The sequence below is a fragment of the Eurosta solidaginis genome, chromosome X (assembly GCF_040869045.1).
Source record: "Eurosta solidaginis isolate ZX-2024a chromosome X, ASM4086904v1, whole genome shotgun sequence".
NCBI classification, from domain to species: domain Eukaryota; kingdom Metazoa; phylum Arthropoda; class Insecta; order Diptera; family Tephritidae; genus Eurosta; species Eurosta solidaginis.
In genome coordinates, this window is record NC_090324.1 from 55,762,854 (window position 1) to 55,779,290 (window position 16,437).

General features: G+C 43.6%; 1 protein-coding gene and 1 pseudogene across 1 annotated transcript in view; one reads left to right on the forward strand and one right to left on the reverse strand.

Annotated features, from left to right (window-relative positions):
* LOC137234942 (nuclear factor 1 X-type-like) overlaps window positions 1-16,437 on the reverse strand; it is a 2,160,399-nt gene that overhangs the window by 1,342,646 nt on the left and 801,316 nt on the right. The gene's annotated exons all lie outside the window — the stretch shown is intronic.
* Window positions 13,139-14,231, forward strand: LOC137234431 (adipocyte plasma membrane-associated protein Hemomucin-like; annotated as a pseudogene).

The window sequence follows — 16,437 nt, forward strand, 5'->3', positions numbered from 1 at the left end:
ACTCCTGCTTTTCCCTAGAAGATGAGTGATGTGGCAAAGCAGTCACTGACTGTGGCGCTGGTTGATCGTAGCAGTCCTTTCGGACAAATGACTACTGAAAGGTGGAGATCTGTAGAAAGGGAGCTTATTAGCTTAATGCTTAAGATGATGCGGGAACAACCAAGTAAGCCCCTTCCAACCTTTGATTCGGGGGGATGGTATAATGGTGTGAAGATGATAGCGTGCGACAACATCGCGAGCTTGCGGTGGCTGGAAGAAGTGGTTCCAAACCTCCAAAGGCAAGGCACGAACGCGCGGTTTTAGGTGGTGGATAAAGCGCAAATCCTCACGGTACCAAAAGTTAAGGTATGGATACCATGCGTGATGAAGTCGGAGGATACACTGCGACTTCTGCAGAATCAGAATCCGAACATACCGACACAAGATTGGAAGATACTTACAGTATCTCGACCTACCGAGGATGGTCAGTTCTACATCTTCCAAACAAACAAACAGGCGGAGGATATTTTGTACACGCAGCTTGGTAAAATTTGTCCTTTGGCGCTGGCAAAATTTACATGCAACTCAGGAAAAGAAGTCCCGAGGATAAAACCCCTAACACGCTAGAGGTGGGTGAAGTCGAAAAGGACCTCAAAAGCCTAAGGGAAAAAGACAGGTGGAGGTCCCCGACGTCACCACGAACGTGCTAGAAGAGGACCAACCGCTAAATGGTGCTGTTACTCGCACAGAGGAACACCCTGCACAACAGTCACGGGAGGCTGAAGGGGGCCTCGAATACTCTAAACCAAAAGGGCAAGGGGAGGACAACGAAGTCAAGAGGAAGGTGCTGGAGGGGACAAACAGCCCAATGGTACTGCGAGTCCTACAGATAAACCTCCATCACAGTAAAGTGGCGTCGAGCGAACTCCTCCTAACCCTTGAGGAGGGTTCGTTTGACGTGGCGCTGATCCAGGAGCCGTGGCTCTCATCGGGAGGAAAGGTTTCTGGACTAAGCGCGCGCGGGTTTGTCGTTTACTACGCACAAACGGCGGGACGGGTGCGAGCTGTAGAAATGGTAAGGAAACAGCTGCATTCATATATGCTGCCTAATTACACCACTGAGGATCTCGTAGCGGTGGCCGTTGAGCAAAAAAATAAGCAGGCATTTATCCTGGTGTCCTGCTACATGGCCCATGCTGCGGAGGTCCCACCGATGGAGGGCAAAAGGCTAGTACAGGAGGAACGGCTCAAAGGGCGGTTGGTCATAGGCGCAGATGCAAATGCGCACCACAATGCGTGGGGAAGAGCAGATACGAACGAGAGAGGCGAATATCTGTTTTGTTACATCCTGCAAGGTATGATTGGATGGTTCTTGATAGACCATCCTTCTCCGACCATGCGTATATCAGCTTCAACATCCCCCTAAAGAGGGTAGAGAAGGGAGGAACCTTTAGAAACCCTAGGTCAACGAACTGGACTAAATTCCAGAAACATGTAGAAACAAAACTGGAACAACCCAAAGAGGTTGCTAATGTAGAGGAACTGGAGGAGTCGAATGAATTCCTAACAAGGACGATTATGACTGCGTATAACAAAGCTTGCCCTCTAAGAAGATTCAGAGTATGAGGTGGGTTTTGTCTAAGGCTGGGGTAACACTCAGTCAATCCAGAGTGGAGTAAAGGTGTCACAAACCCCTACTGAATAAATACACGATATTTATGTGTTACGAACGCACGCACACACGGCTGGGGATATTAGGCGGACAGCAGCTTTCCCTGCAAAGATGGAGGCGGTGGCTAATAGGCGTAGTAGTAGCGGAGGGGTCGGTACGGTGGTTAAGCGGCGGTGCAGTAGCGGGCGGGATGGTACGGTTGTCCGGGAGCAGCGGCGGGATCAGCGCGGCGGCCGGACGGCGGACAGTATTAGCGGACGGATTGGTACAGTAGTATGAGCGCAGTGGCCGGACGGCGGACAGTATTAGCGGACGGATGGGTGTAGCGGTATAGACGAAGTGACGGCACCAGCTTAGCGGCGGTAGGATGGCGAGCGGCCAACGGTCGTTGTAGCAGCGACGTGACGGGTGCAGCGGCTTAACGGCGGTAGGATGGCGCGCGGCCAACGGTCGTCGTAGCAGCGGCGTGACGGATGCAGCGGCTCAACGGCGGTAGGATGGCGGACGGCCAACGGTCGTCGTAGCAGCGGCGGGACGGATACAGCGGCTCAACGGCAGTAGGGTGGCGAACAGCCAACGGTCGTCGTAGCAGCGGCGTGACGGATGCAGCGGCTTAACGGCGGTAGGATGGCGAACGGCCAACGGTCGTCGTAGCAGCGGCGGGACGGAGACAGCGGCTTAACGGCGGTAGGATGGCGAACTGCCAGAGGGGCGACGGTGCGACGGCAGCGGCGGTGGGCTACGGAGCGCGTACCAGGGCAGAGAGAGAGAGAGAGAGAGAAAATAGGCCGGCGACGGGGTTTACCTGGACAGCGGCGGCGTGTTCCGGGCGGGGTCGGATAGGCGTACCAACGGGCTGGTATTGGTCGGTCGGCTGCAACGAGATCTCTAGTCGCTCTTCTTCGGCAGCTGTGGTAGTCGCGGGGTCAGTCACCTGCGGAAGAGACTGCGAGGACTCGTTAGTGCTGGTCTCACCGCTGGACACCCCCGCCTCCCTACTTGCACACTAGTAGAAGGTGCGTAAGTGGGGCGGGGTTGTACCAGCCGATACACCGTGGGTCGACCCGTGGGCGGAGGGGAAGTGCACCTTAACGGCACAGCGGTAGCCCCTGTGCGCACGCATCGGCTCACGGCCGAAACCAGTGCTGAGGGGAAGGGGTGGAATGTCATGAAGGCGTCGGGCCGCTCAACACCTAGGAGGGCGCGGGGGGCAAAGTAGCACAAGGCATCCTCCCCGTCGTCCTTACCTAAGTGAAGGGTGACCCGCGCCATGACAGCGCCCCCTCCACTCAGCCAGCCTAAGCTAGAACTGAGGGGGAGGGGTTAAATGGCCATGAAGGCGTCGGGCCACTCAACACCTAGGAGGGCGCGGGGGGGCAAAGTAGCACAAGGCATCCTCCCCGTCGTCCTTACCTAAGTGAAGGGTGACCCGCGCCATGACGGCGCCCCTTCCACTCAGCTAGCTAGCAGGAGGGAAAAATATGTCTTTAAAAAGACATCCACTCCCGCTGGCTCACCTGCGAGGACTGAATTGCGAAAATGCAAATGCAGTGTTTATATGGGTGGTGACGCAAACTGGTTGAGAATTCAACGCACCATTATTGTGATTTTCATTGGTTCGCAATTTAGTTGGTTGTTGAATATGCTATAACAGAAGTGGTTGTTGGCTATGCTATAGCAAAATAAGTACAGGGGGGTTCAGGTTTAGGTGAATAAGGAAATACAGGGGGAGTTACGTTATTGTAACGTTACGTTACAAGAGGAAAAGCAAAGCCGCCATGGTGGAGCAATGAGCTGAGACTTCTAAGAAGACAGGTAAAAGAAATGTTTAAGCTCGCAAAGACCGCGGAAAGCGAAGCGTGTCGGGACGAGGACAGGGATCTACTGAGGATCTACAAGCGTGAAATTACGAGGGCGAAGAGAAACTCATGGAAAAGTTTCTTTACGGACATAGAGTGCTCCAGCGAAACAGCACGGCTGAAAAAAGTCCTAGCAAAGGGAAACATAGTCCAGGGACTAATAAAGAAAGAGAACGGAGAATGGTAATCCCTTGAGGTGCTTCTCGATACACATTTCCCATCAGGAGACGGTTTAGAGGAGCCAGCAGACATCACTTACACTTTGATCACGGAGCTAGTAGTGCCGGGCTTGGTGACCGATACCAAGATCGAGTGGGCACTGAAGACGTTTTCTAAGTTTAAATCGCGGGGCCCAGATGGTATATTCCCGGCCATGCTACAAGTCTCAAGTAAGGTGGCCGTGGAATGGCTTAAAATAATATTCGATGGGTGCATACGACTGAATCATGTGCCGCACTCTTGGAGAACTGCTCGTGTAGCTTTTCTACCAAAGGCGGGAAGATCGGTCACGTGTATCCCAAACACTATAGACCCATTAGCTTAACATCATTTCTGCTCAAAAATTTTGAGAGGCTGATATATGTGTACATAAAGTCCAACGTGGATGAAAAGCTGCTCTCCACAACACAGCATGCGTACACCAAAGGCAAGTCGGTAGACACCGCATTGCATAGGGTGGTAATAAGCATAGAGAAATCCCTGGAATATACGGAGTATGCTCAAGGAGTCTTCTTGGACATTGCCGGGGCTTTCAATAATGTTGCAAAATGGGCGTTTATGGATGGTCTTAATTACATTAAAGTACATCCTGCCTTAATCAGATGGATCGGCTACATGTTAAATTTCAGAAAGATTACTTCACAATGGGGATTGTACCAGGACACGAAATCAGTGGACAGGGGCACGCCGCAGGGAGGGGTGCTATCACCTCTGCTGTGGACACTGGTCATCAACCAACTGCTCAGACAATTCGATGAGGGACCCGTAAAACTTACGGCTTACGCAGATGACGTTGCAATTGTCATAATTGGAAAGTGCCTTCCAACGATTAGTTCTTTGATGGATCGGGCGCTTCGGGATATTCATATTTGGGCATCTAATGTCGGGTTGAAAGTCAATGTGGAGAAGATGGATATGGTATTGTTTACAAAGAGGTACAAGATCCCAAATTGTACCAGGCCTAAGTTAGGATGGGTGACCTTACAAGAGAAACCTTGCACAAAATATCTAGGAATCATCCTAGACAGTAAGTTGTCATGGAAGCTCAACGTGGAGGAGAGGGTCAAGCAGGCCTCAACGGCACTCTATGCATGTAAAAGAATGCTGGGGTGTACGTCGGGCCTATCGCCCTCTCTTTCTGATTGGGGTTTTACAGCGATTGTAAGCCCTATTCTATACTATGGAATTCCTGTTTGGTGGAAAGCCACACAAAAAACAACATACGTCAAAAAATTGGAGGGGTATGCAGACTATCGATGCTTAGCATTACGTGAGCCCTGAAAACAACCCCGACGGCTGCACTGTATGCCATTCTGCACATCCCACCTGTAGAACTGGTAGCAAAGAACAAAGCGTTAACGACCGCAACCAGGCTCGGGGCTTCGGGGCAGCTTGAGCGCCGACCATATGGTCATAGTAGGATCACTCATCAACCACAAGACGAACAGACTACATGATTCCCTACCTGCGATTCGAGGGAGATCTTAAGGCCACAATAGAGGTGGACGGTTGGCGCAAGGGTGCGCAAATGGCGGACGAGGCGATACATGTGTACAACGATGGTTCCAAAGTAGTGGAAGGAGTAGGGTCTGCGGTATATTGCACTGATCCGGAAATAAGCAGATCCTACAGGCAGCTGGATTACTGTAGCGTTTTCCAAGCGAAAATATTAGCCGTAACCAAAGCAGTAGAAATCCTGGAAAAGAATAGCTTAAGCTGCAACCGTGTTAACTTTTATATTGACAGTCAAGAAGCAATTAAGGCAATAATCTCGCACAGCATCTAAATGCGTCTTAGAGTGTAAGCAGTCTCTGGAGAGAATCGGGAAAGGGAGAAGCATACATCTATATTGGGTCCCAGGGTATATGGGAATAGATGGGAATGAAAAAGCGGACGAACTAACTAAAAAGGGCGCATCCTTGAAGCTTGCTCCGTAGATGTCCCAATTAGATTGGGCGAGATTAAGCGAATGCGAGACCAAGCGGGAAAGGCGTGGGTTCAAGCGAAGATTATGTGTAGGACTTACAACCATAGACTAACACAGTTGCTTCTATCATTAAAAAGAGAGGACTGTAGACTCATGACGGATATTCTGACTGGACACTGCCTTCTGGCGTCACATGCCTTTAAATTAGGCTTGGTCAGTGATAGCAGAGGTAGGAAGTGCGGGTTGGAGGAGGAAACGATCGAGCACGTTCTGTGCTCATGCCCTGCACTTGCCAGGCTATGACTCCAGCTGTTAGGAGCGATACAGCTGTCAGATCAAGAAGCAGCAAGTGGCTTAAGTCCTAGGAAACTTCTAGTATTAGCCAAGAAGACGGAGTTATTTTATAACATAGGTCCTGGTTTTTGATAGGGTTCATCAGTTTGGTCGTTAAAACAAACTTCTGGTAACACTACGGACTCAATCAGTCTACGTGAGGTCCTCATGGACCGGCCAGTTCAACCTATATACCTACCTATATTTTGCGTCAATAAACCAATCAAATTACCATGTTTCATCCCTTTTTCATATTTGGTATAGAATTATGGCATTTTTTCATTTTTCGTAATTTTCGATATCGAAAAAGTGGGCGTGGTCATAGTCGGATTTAGGCCATTTTTTATACCAAGATAAGGTGAGTTCAGATAAGTAAGTGAACTAAGATTAGTAAAGATATATCGATTTTTGCTCAACTTATCGTGTTAACGGCCGAGCGGAAGGACAGACGGTCGACTATGTATAAAAACTGGGCGTGGTTTCAACCGATTTCGCCCATTTTCACAGAAAACAGTTATCGTCATAGAATCTATGCCCCTACTTAAGATTGGTAAATTTTTGTTCGACCTATGGCTTTAAAAGTATTCTAGACAAATTAAATTAAAAAGGGCTGAGTCACGCCCATTTTGAAATATTCTTTTATTTATGTATTTTGTTGCATCATATCATTACTGGAGTTGAATGGTGACATAATTTACTAATATACTGTAAAGATATTAAATTTTTTGTTAAATTTTACTTTAAAAAATTTTCTTTTTTAAAAAGTGAGCGTGTTCGTCATCCGATTTTGCTAATTTTTATTTAGCACACATATAGTATTAGGTGTAACGTTCCTGCCAAATTTCATCATAATATCTTCAACGACTGCCAAATTACAGCTTGCAAAACTTCTAAATTACCTTCTTTCAAAAGTGGGCGGTGCCACACCCATTGTACAAAATTTTACTAATTTTCTAGTTTGCGTCATAAGTTCAACCCACCTACGAATCTTCATCGCTTTATCCGTCTTTGTTAATGAATTATCGCACTTTTTCGGTTTTTCCAAATTTTCGATATCGAAAAAGTGGGTGTGATTGTAGTCCGATTTCGTTCATTTTAAATAACGATCTGGGAACCTACGTACCAAATTTCATCAAGATACCTCAAAATTTACTCAAGTTATCGTGTTAACGGGCAGACGGACGGACGGACGGATTTGGCTAAATGAATTTCTTTTTTCGCCCAGATCATTTTGATATATACAAGTCTATATCTATTTCGATTAGTTTATGCCGTTACGGATTACCGTTATGCGAACAAAATTAATATACTCTGGGAGCTTTGCTCAGCTTAGTATAAAAATCTATCTGTAAAACGGATGCCTTGATAAAAAAACTGCTAAATTTAAATAAAAATTTCGATATAGAAATAAATAAAAAGTATTTTTCTAATCTTCCCAATTTTTACAGACAAAAATATCTATATGTAAAACGGATGCCTTGATAAAAAAAACTCCTAAATTTAAATAAAAATTTCGATATAGAACTCTAAAAATAGCCAATAAAAATGTTTAAAAAGAATTATACAAAACAAGTAAGGAAGGCTAACTTCGGGGGAAATCACCATGTAGAAAAATGAACCTAGGGTGACTCTAGAATGCGTTTGTACGATATGGGCATCAAATGAAAGGTGTTAATGAGTATTTTGAAAGGGAGTGTGCTTTAGTTGTATTGGTGGACGCCTTTTCGAGATATCGCCATAAAGGTGGACCAGTGGTGACTCTAGAATGTGTTTGTACTGTATGGGTATCAAATGAAAGGTGTTAATGTGTATTTTAAAAGGGAGTGATCCTTAGTTGTATAGGTGGCCGCGTTTTCGAGATATCACCATACAGGTGGACCAGGGGTGACTCTAGAATTTGTTTGTTCGATATGGGAATCAAATGAAAGGTGTTAATGAGTATTTTAAAAGGGAGTGGGCCTTAGTTCTAAAGGTGGACGCCTTTTCGAGATATCGCCATAAAGGTGAAACAGGGGTGACTCTAGAATATGTTTGTACGATATGGGAATCAAATGAAAGGTGTTAATGAGTATTTTAAAAGGGAGTGGGCCTTATTTCTAAAGGTTAACGCCTTTTCGGTTGACCAGAGGTGACTCTAGAATGTATTTGTACGATATGGGTGTCAAATGAAAGGTGTTAATGAGTATTTTAAAAGGGAGTCGGCCTTAGTTCTATAGGTGTACGTCTTTCCAAGATATCGTCAAAAAGGTGGACCAGGGATTACTCTAGAATGTGTTTATACGATATGGGAGTCAAATGATAGGTGTTAATGAGTATTTTAAAAGGGAGTGGGCCTTAGTTCTTTAGGTGGTCGCCTTTTCGAAATATCGACGTAAAAGTAGACCAGGGGTGACTCTAGAATGCGTTTGTACGATATGGGTATCAAATGAAAGGTGTTAATGATTATTTAAAAGGGAGTGGGACTTAGTTCTATAGGTGGACGCCTTTCTGAGATATAGTCATAAAGGTGGACCAGGGGTGACTCTATAACGTCTTTGTACGATATGGGTATCAAATTAAAGGTACTAATGAGGGTTTTAAAAGGGAGTGGCCCTTATTTGTATATGTGAAGGCGTTTTCGAGATATCGACCAAAATGTGGACCGGGGTGACCCAGAACATCATCTGTCGGGTACCGCTAATTTATTTATACGATACTGTTCCTGCCAAGATTCCAAGGACTTTTTCATTTTCTTCTACTTAATATGGTAGTTTTCACACCCATTTTACAAAGTTTTTTCAAAAGTTATGTATTGTTTCAATAAACCAATCCAATTACCATGTTTCATCCCTTTTTTTCTTATTTCGTATAGAATTATGGGATTTTCTTAATTTTTCGTAATTTTCGATATCGAAAAAGTGGGCGTGGTCATAGTCGGATTTCGGCCATTTTTTATAGCAAGATTAGGTGAGTTCAGATAAGTACGTGAACTAAGTTTTGTAAAGATATATCGATTTTTGCTCAAGTTATCGTGTTAAAGGCCGAGCGGAAGGACAGACGGTGGACTGTGTATGAAAACTGGGCGTGGCTTCAGGCGATTTCGCCCATTTTCACAGAAAACAGTTATCGTCATAGAATATATGCCCCTACCAAATTTCACAAGGATTAAAAGTATTCTAGACAAATTAAATGAAAAAGGGCGGAGCCGCGCCCATTTTGAAATTTTCTTTTATGTTTGTATTAGTTGCACCGTATCATTACTGGAGTTGAATGTTGACATAATTTACTTATATACTGTAAAAATATTAAATTTTTTGTTAAAATTTGACTTATAAAAAATTTTTTTTTAAAAAGTGGGCGTGTTCGTAATCCGTTTTTACTAATTTTTATTTAGCACACATATAGTAATAGGAGTAAGGTTTCTGCCAAATTTCATCATGATATCTTCCACGACTGCTAAATTACAGCTTGCTAAACTTTGAAATTACCTTCTTTTAAAAGTGGGCGGTGCCACGCCCATTGTCAAAAATTTTACTAATTTTCTATTCTGGTTTTGGTTCAGCAAAGTTTAAAGAACGAAGAGCAAATCGTAAAAAACCTTTCTGAACACGCTCAAGCCGATTAGAGAGGCCAATTTGGCAGGGTCTCCAAATGACAGCCGCATACTCCAACCTCAAATACAGTGACTTCATAGTGTAGGGGCTAGTGAATGCGGAACAGTTACGACGTATGAACGCAAGCATTGCGTATGATCGAGTTATGACATTGTTTACATGCGTAGAGAAATTAAATTTAGTGCCAAAATACACCCCTAGGTCTTTGATTTCTTCAACAGATTGCAATGTATAGCCAGCGATACTATAGCAAGTACGAAGGGTATTAACTGATTTTGAAAAAGTCACAGGAAACATCTTCTAATGTTTGACGATAAAAGATTTAAACTACACCAGTTTTCGACATTATTAAGGTCTGATTGCAGACGTTCAGAGTCACCAGAACTATTTATAACAGCAAACACTTTTAGATCATCCGCATGCAGCAGATATTCCGCAAACGAGAAGCATGAGCCAATGTCATTTATAAAAAGTATAAAGAAGAGAGGTCCTAGAATGCTACCTTGTGGGACTCCTGAGGACGCAATGTAGAGACGGGATGTGATATTATCAACGTCTACGACACAACGCCTGTTGGATTAGTAAGACTTAATCCACATCAAAAAAGTAGAGTGAAAACCCATAGCAGCCAGCTTCAGTAAAAGTATTATGTGAGAAACCTTGTCGAATGCCTTCGAGAAGTCAATATAAATTGTATCAACTTGAAATCTATTCTGAGAAGCAGAAATGCACTATTCACTAAACACTGTTAAGTTGCTTAAAGTTGAGCAATTTGGTACGAAACCGTGTTGGTTGATAGCGATTAAACTTTTAACCGCAAAATACAATTTGTCGTTGACAACAATTTCAAAAAGTTTGGACACCGAAGATAGCTTGGAAACCGGTCTATAATTGCGAACATCGTTTTTATTTCCGCTCTTAAAAATAGGTGAAATCGTTGCACATTTCCAGTCATCCACAAAAATACCAGTGGCCAGATAATTGTTGAAAATGATTGTGAATGCCATACACAGACAACTTTTTAGCAAAATGGCCTAGAGGCCATCAGAGGCAGTCTTTGTTGACGACTTAAGCTTCCTTATGCCTTTCATAACATCCGAAACGGATACACGTAGAGACCCGAAGTTAATAGAAGACTCCTTCGTGGAAGAAAAATTTGAGTCAGAGGGCAAATCAGATTCAAATTTGGAGAAAAAAAAAAAATCAGCAAATAAATTAGCGGAATCTGCAGGACTATTAAATGTGCTATCGTAAAATACATTATTTGGAACTTTCGAAGAAGCCTTTTTAGATTTTATGAAGCCCCAGGAAGCCTTCGGGTTCGATTCTATATTTTTCTCAAAATATAGTTTCTGTACAAAAACTTATTCAAACAGTTGAACTCTTTCAAATGGTATTCAAATTATAGTGATGCACTCGATTCCTAGTTTTTTTGGACAGCTTCCCAAATTTGTTTTTTAGATTCCTCAAATGCATTAACCGCTTGGAATGCCAGGGTGTCTTGTATGGTTTTTTTTTACAATAGTAAAATGCTGCAAGCACAACTCAAAAACCTTACTTTAAAAGATGTATAACATGATGTTATATCTTTGTCACAGAAAGCATCACACCAATCAATGCTTGACAAAATTTCATTAAAAGTAGAAAGGTCACAAGCGATATAGTTAAATTTTATACCAGCCGCAGGAGTAACGTCGGCAAATTCATAAAACTCCAACTCCAATATTATTATTGGTTTTGTTGCCTTATCCTCACTATTGTATTTGAGCTGCCTGTTATTTCCGTACAACTGTTAGTGAATTTGGAAATAGCAGCGTTCATTGATGTGAACGTTATGTTTAGGCCACAAAGCTAAATCCATCTATGCTCACGGACGACCCACCCTAATACTGCAAAACCCCATAGGCCTCATATAAGGCAGAGGGAATTCTAAGGCGTACATCTAAGCGAGGCTAAGCTTAATACTAAGGCATACATTTGATGTGTGAACACAAAGGTGCTCAACTTAGGCGCACTAAGCTTAATGCTAAGGCATTCATCTTTTGGCAGCAATATGTATGGTTTGCCTCTACCAATAAAACATGCACAAACATGTCCGCGAACTAGTGCAATGAACCAATGTTACTGTTCATGTATTTCTATACTTGCTTCTACCACTATGCACTAGCATACCTTCGCCAACAGAGAAGAATATGTACACACATATTAACATATGACAGATTAGTTAGCACATACTGCTGCCTGGCTATTATAATATGTACATACATCTAAACTTGCATATTAGCGGGCATACCTCTGCCCACCTATAGCAATACGCATATACTCGTACATACAAACGAACAGGCATAGTAGGCATGCAGTTATCCATAAATCCATGCGTTTTGAGCGTCGGCAGATTGCCTCTCAAAACAGCTATCTCTCCGCAGGCCTTGGGGCGATTCTTGAAGCATTCAGACTTCACTTTTCTGTCAACCTTTCAGCGGATCAGCAGCAGCCACACCACCGGGTAAGCCAATTTATCAATCTTACACTTCGAGTAGATCATAATAAAATCCATACATCTAACTCTATTAATGGTACTTCTTGAATTTTAATTTTAATAAATATAATACCGATTGTATTATTAAAACTCTCTCTCTTTTTCTTTTTATCGACACAATCCACGGGGAACCTGAGCTATCGATCCCTCTGTATTGTGTTCACTTTCCGTCTTGCATTATAATCTTGACTTTATCGTTAGAGCAGTTCTTGCACATAGCTTTGACTGCTGCTTGTGTAGAATATCCGTTTGCCAAATCTGGGCTATTCCATCAGATATGTAAGCTAATTCCAGTGGTTTTGAGACTTTTTCTATTTCCGCAGTATACTGGTTTGCAATTTTACTGCGTCGTTGTATGTTCAGAAGTTTTGCTGTCAAAACTTCTACTGATTCACCCTTAGTAGCAAATATAAAATGTTTGAAGAAGATAAAATAAAGTAATTTCAATGAGCGCTTATGTTCAGCGCAGAAATATGATTGTTATTTATTCAGAAATACTTTCTCTTTTATAGTAAAATGACTTACAATACTATTACAATATTTACTTACAATACTTACACACAAAGAATAACTGAATTCTATTTCTATATACCAAGTTAACAAAATATTCTTATTACCTAACTATGTAATAATATTTGGGCAGTCGCATTGACAAACCGACGCTGTCGTACAGTCATGCTGAGCGATACGTGAGCTGGTCAGTGTGACGCATACGGGTTAAACAACTGTAAATGGATACGGCTTCCCGCTGGGTTCAATATAACTTATCTATGCCGCTATGACTATGTCGCTATGAGTTATTGCGTGTGGTCGAAAGTGGAATTCATTTGGTTGTTCATTACAAGCTAGACTCGTTCTGGCATTTACATAAATACAAATACCTTGTCTTGTGGTAATGCCACACCATCCACCTTAAGAAGGGTCACATACACTTGAGAACAATTGTATGTGATCCTTAAATTGACTTAATGAATTGTTAATCTTGGTGATCTCACAACATATGATATTATAAAGCATATGATATTGGTCAAATTGAGTATGCCTGATTGTCATACGGTACATATACTTTCATCTATTTGTGCTGGATTTGTGGCTGCGATTATGGGAACACCAGCTGATGTGGTAAAAACAAGAATTATGAATCGACCGACTGACGATAAGGGCAGGTGAGTGTTTACATGACGCTGTTTATAATTAAGATATGTAAAAATCTTTGCTCAGAATGTAAGCGTAAGTGCAAGTGTAGTGTCATGTGGGAACAATGTACATGGTTGAGTTCAATCAGACTCCAAATGCGGCGAGTGTCTATCGCTACAAGAAATAGAAGTTTGCATACTATAATGTGTAGATATTCAACGTGTTTTAGATAATACAAATTTGCATTTTTTCTTGTGGCACTTTTCAGTTGTCTGCCTGCCGCAGCCGCTACCAATAGCAGCGACAACAACAACGCAACAGTATCCGAGCATACAAATTTTCGAGTGAATCACATATAAATACTCTGCCGAGGAATATTACACCGTTAGCAAAGTCTTACTGGACGAATTATTTTTTGCAAATGGTATAGTGATCAGTCCAGAAGAAGATTTCGTTGTTGTTGCCGAAACTGGAGGAATGCGTTTGACGAAATATCACCTAAAATGTGCCAAAGCGGGACAAAGTGAAGTTTTTGTAGAAGGTTTACCTGGTCTACCGTATAATTTGACACCCGACGCCGAAGGTATTTGGGTATCACTAGTACTTGCCGCCGACAGTGAACATCCGAGTGCCAGTAATATGTTTGCCAATTTCCCAGGTATACGAGTATTTTTGGCACGTCTTCTAAATCTCTTCGAACTACCATTCCGTCTAATCAACAATACATCCTAATAAATTGGCACAACAATTCATACAATTTATCGGACAATGTGAGATCACGTTATTTATGGCGCCTAAACGTCAAACAATTGTAAGATTGGATTGGAATGGCAATATTGTTGGATCGTTACTTGGTTCTGATAAATCGGTGGGAAATGTTTCACATGTGTTGGAGTTCAATGATTATCTATATTTGGGTTCACCGTTTAATCGATTTTTGGCACTGGCGCTAGGCAACCAGAGATTAAAGTGAAAAATTCGTGAGAAAATTGAGGAGAGTAGTGAAAAGACTAGAACGAATGAAACTGATGCGGAACAAACGTCTAAACGTGTCAAGAGTTTTATCAATGAGTGGGCAGAAGAAGAAGAAGAGGATGAGGATGAAGAAAAGGACACTACGCTGTAGCTGCTGATGCTGGTACTACTACAGCAACAGTAGATGAGGAGCAACTTTGAGAATTGGATTTAATTACGATGTAAGTTTTTAACTCGAAACATTTAAAAAGAAAGAAATCCAATATGAAGTTCTGAGTATACAGTTTTTGTATACTTTACTGTCGCACAGTGTAATCAAGACGAATTTTATTCCAGAAATTTTATGCAATACCGGAGCGAGGGGGGGGGGGGGGAGGTGTGATCGTAGGTTGCATATTTGGTATAAAGTATCTTTTCTCCGCATGCCAGTTTACAACAGATAGATATATCTCTGAAAAGAAGGGGAGGTGGGAGGGTCGTAGGTTGTGTATTTCGGGCCTGGGTCGTGGGTTCGGTTACGGCTCTCTAGATCCCTGATCCTCTTCGCTGGATGGGAGTAGCACGAGTTTAGTGAGGGGTCTTGTGACCTTTTCCTTTGCCGTCATGAGATCCACTACTCATACTCGTTCATCCGATCCCGGATGGAGGTTGATAACCCTCCCGGGCCTCCACTCATTGGGTTGCAGGTTGTCTTCTTTTATAACAACTAATTCGTCAAGCTTCATGTTTGCTTTAGGTTGGCGCCATTTATTCCTTTTTTGAAGTTCGGCGAGGTATTCCGTCTTCCATCGTCGACAAAAGGTGTAGTGTAGGGCCTTTAATCGCTGCCATCGATTGATAATTGATGCGGGGGTTTCGTCCGCGTCTGGCTCCGGGGGTGCTAATAGGTGTCCCCTATTAAAAAGTTCCCCGGGGTTAATGATTCTAGGTCGGACGGTTGATTTGAAGAGGGTGTTAGGGGGCGGGAGTTGAGGCAGGATTCTATCCTGCAAAGCAGGGTAGAGAATTCCTTAAAGGTGTATTTAAGGTTGGATGCTACCCTTTTGAAATGAAATTTAAAACTTTTCACTCCCGCTTCCCACAATCCCCCCATTTGAGTAGCAGGCGCAGGAATAAAATGCCAGTTCAGATTTTGGTATGTATAGGTTGTTACTACCTCGGCGCATGAGTCAGCCATGAAGGTTTTGAACTCCGCCCTGAGGGCCCTTGATGCCCCGACAATATTGGTTCCGTTGTCCGAATACACATCCTTCGGGCAGCCTCGTCGCGCGACGAATCTGGCAAAAGCCGCCAAGAATGACCGGGTGCTCAAATCTGTAGTCGCTTCCTAGTGGATGTTCTTAGTGGAGAAACACACAAAGAGGCAGACATATATATCCCTTGGACACGCGACAGCCCTCGCCCTTGATAATTCTTTATCTCAAAGGGTCCGGCAAAATCTACCCCCTCAATTGTGTTTGCGCCTGTTTCCTATGCACTGCGCATTCCTTGCACTTGTGAATTTCTGATCTTATCATATTTTTTACGCGATGTATCCAGTACTGTGTTCGGATCAGGCGCAGGATAAGATGATTCCCCCCCCCCCCCCCCCACCCCCATGTAACGAGATTTTATGGACAATCGTGTGATGAGACGAAACAGTCCACTATGATAGGGCAGAATTAAGGGGTGGAGTTCGTTATACGAGAGGTCCTTGGACGCCGTGAGCCGCCCCCGACTCTGATTGTCTCGTCCTCATCGAGAAATGGGTGCAAGGATTGTAAATCGCTCTTTGGCTTGATTGACCCTTTTTCTTTGAGTGTTCTGTACTCCTCCGCATAATGGTTTCGTTGAGCATTGACGACCAGTCGACACTTCGGCCCTTTACATCAATATCGCCAACTGCCGTGATCAAAATCGAGACGCGAGGGCGGTTGCACCTGATACGCGCACTCATCGACGCGTGCGCCACAACTCCGATAATTTCACGCGACCTGGCTCGACAGTTACACCTCTACGAGGAAAACTACGGACAACAACGAGGGTGCCTTTTGCGAATAAGGGGTAAACATGGGCAGAACCGTAGGTTCACGATTCACGCTCCGATCGTTCCCAACTACGCCCGTGTGAGTCCAAGCGCGAATGTTGACCCCTCGGTCGCGACACCGTATACCCATATTCAGCTCGCCGATCCAACATTTTTTGTGTCAAGTCCGGTTCGACTC